Here is a 3,530-nt window from a genome sequence, read left to right on the forward strand (position 1 = left end):
TAAGGTATGTCATATTGGCTTAACTTCTCATGTGGGACCAGTGGTGTCGCTAATAGGGGAACAATGGGACCGACCGCTACCCCACAACAGGAATCGAACTCGCTACTTCATGATTGTGAGCCCGACATTCTAACCACTGAACCATACGCCTTCACATTATAATCATTATTAAGGCGGCGAACTGGCAGAGTCGTTAGCACGCCGGACAAAGTGCTTTGCAGCATCTTGTCTGTCTTTACATTCTGCGTTCAAATTCTGCCAGAGTCGACTTTGCCTTTCATCCTTTCGGGGCCGATAAAATAAGTACCAGTTACGCACTGGAGTCGATGTAATTGATTGTCCTCTTCTCCCAAATAAATTTCAGGCCTTGTTGTTGTTATCCGATTTTGTTTATATTATTATTCTGTTTTGTTTTCAAACAATCACTAGTTTATGAATAAAGCTCGGTTGATGGTTATCTGGCTATAAATGTCAACTAACAAAATATATTTGCTTCTCGTATTCTTTTCACAACAATTTAGCAAACAATTAGAATCTGCTCCGAGAACTCAAATCGGAAATCAAATGTCAGTTCATGACAATTCACAGTTTTCGAGCCTTTCATTTCGACTGCGAGACATCATTAACTATTCAGCATTTAAGGGGCTCAAATATGTTTTATGTTCAAACTGGCCGGACCCAGCATTTCACAACTACTACCGTACAAGATCATTCCAAAAATAAACAGTTACTCATCGAACGCCTGATTAATTCAAAACAATGTGAATAAATAAGCATTTCATTTGATTGAGTAATTTGAAGGGTGAAGGCTGAAGGATTAATTTATACAAAACTACGTTTTGTCTATTTTTTTTTTTTATATCTAATACGTGAAGTCAAAAAACTTCGTGGTTTAAAATTCTACGAAATTGAACTTCGTGCTTGAGTCGCTACAGCAATTGTCTCAGTGTCACCAATAAATTAGACTTATCAATTCTCAGTCGAATGATAACTTTCGTCTCATTCAAAGCTGTCAAGATTATGAACAAGCTACTCTTTCTCTCTTTTCTCGTTTACTTGTTTCAGTCATTTGACTGCGGTCATGCTGGAGCACCGCCTTTTAGTCGAGCAAATCGATCCCAGGACTTATTCTTTGGAAGCCTGGTACTTATTCTATCGGGACGTAAACACACCAGCATCGGTTGTTAAGCGATGTTGGGGGTGGGGACAAACACAGACACACAAACATATACACACACATACATATATATATATATATATACATATTATACGACGGGCTTCTTTCAGTTTCCGTCTACCAAATCCACTCACAAGGCTTTGGTCGGTCCGAGGCTATAGTAGAAGACATTGGCAATAGCAAATCTTAACATTCAGGCTATTACACTCCAAACCTTCTGGTACTCAAACGTGCATCTTATAATAATAGTTGCTTTTCTCGCACCGATCTCTCTTGCTATCAACACTGTAAAAACTGAAATTTCGGAAGATGAAGATTTGAAAGAAAATCATGTGATTTCTATTAAAACAAGATTAAACTTGCAAAACTCAAGCTTTCGGATCTCTAATAACTTGTCTGACAAATTATTTTGATTTATTTGGTTGGTTTAAATTCTAATCTTGAGCCATTCTTTACAAGTCTCGAATACAGGGTACGGTTTTATCCAAAGTTTTAGCATATCATACCATTCAGAAAGGAATGGATTGAGTGAACAACGGAGATGAGTGTTTGGAGAATGATTTAAATGTTATCTGAGTACGTTTTGCCAATCACATCATGGAAACTGGTGGCATCCGACATACTGCATTTGATTCGTACGCTTCTATTGTTCATTAGAACCGACTGCATGCTGAACGAGTGCATGCAAAACAGTTTCGTCGCCCTGCGCGCCTCTCGGACAGGCTCGGCTGACGGCACCTCTATGCCTGTAGAGTTTATGGCGAACCAGTAATACCCTACCCCCGCTCGGTAGCACTGCCAGGCCAGGGATTTCTCGAAGTTCTAGGGGCCCAATTCTGACCTGCGTATGCTGTAGCTTGCTGTCGATAAATATATAGCTATGGGATCCAGTACATTAATTTGCCCGGGGGCCTATAATGCTAATAAGACGGTCTTGTCCCCCTTGTACAAAAGTCTATGACCGGCGAAAATTACTCTACTTCAGAAAGACTGTTAACTAATTAATTTTCTTTACGTTTACTGATGTGCTCCTGCGTGGAGCTGGCTTAATGACATCATTTCCCCCTCGAGTGAAATTACTGAACGTTCTTTCCTTAATTGCCTCTCTTAATTAACCTTCTGTATTTCATTTAATGAACGTTAGCAGTAACTCTTACTAGCTAGTTATTGTTGTCTAGCTTTAAGTCGGCTTTGGTCGAGTAGGCCTCTTGTTTAAAAGCATTCCCTACGATGAGCATTCTGCCAATTTCTCAGGCATAGTGTAACTTCGATGACACCATACTATGAGCGTTTCTTTTTTTTTTAAAGAAGATTAGGACAAGAAAGAAGAAAAAAACAAGCAAACAAAACATTTTACAGCAATATCAACACCAAGCAGTGTTTCGTCATAAGCAAACTTTTCAACTTCTAAAGACAAACTCATTCCAGTTACGTAGAGAGAAAATTCTCTCTTATGGTAAAAAGGTGTAAAAAACATCAGATCTGTCCAGTGCTCCCCCTGTCGGATACCAGATTCATTTCTAACTCTTTAGCCGTTATCAGTGGGAATTTGTTTTTTTAATTACATTATTGCAACACTAAGATAATATGAAACAAAATTAAGGCGGCAAGTGCGCAGACTCGTTTGCACAGCGGACAAAATGCTTAACGGTATTTCGCCCGTCACTACGTTCTGAGTTCAAATTCCGCCGTGATCGACTTTGCCTTTCATTTTTTTCAGGGTCAATAAAGCAAGTATCAGATGAGCACGTGATTTCATATAAACATGTACATTTTTTAGAACATTGTCATTTTATAAGATTTTGCTGGCAAATTTTTTAATTAACATAATTTTTTGATTAACACAAACATTTATTTACATTTAATTAACATAAACATTTATCTGCATTTAATTAACATAAACATTTATTTACACAAAAGAAAATTACCACAAAACTTTCGGATCTTTTTTAAAACGGGGGCCACATTTTTCATTAATGTTTTACGTAGTGTTTTTGGTACCGAAAGACTTTCAAACTTCGTATACTTATCTATTTTGTGTTATAGAACAGAAAAATATTTTTGTATTCGAATTTATTTCATGTAAAAAATTGTCTTATTTCGATAATTTCAACCAATCACTGACAAGTATTCAGTTGTTTACATCTACTCCCTTTGGCTGATTAAGCGATGTAAAGCGTATTTAATCTCCATACCTTCGTTTTATTTGCTTTTTTCATTTTAAATTTGCTTTAACCCTAACCCTAACCCTAACCATAGGGTTAGGGTTAATTGTTTCAGAATCGTTTGTTTATGTAGTCGGCACTTAATGTATATCGGCTGAATGGACGTCAGTGATTGGTTGAAATTACAG

The sequence above is a fragment of the Octopus bimaculoides genome, chromosome 4 (genome assembly GCF_001194135.2).
Source record: "Octopus bimaculoides isolate UCB-OBI-ISO-001 chromosome 4, ASM119413v2, whole genome shotgun sequence".
Taxonomy (NCBI): Eukaryota; Metazoa; Mollusca; class Cephalopoda; order Octopoda; family Octopodidae; genus Octopus; species Octopus bimaculoides.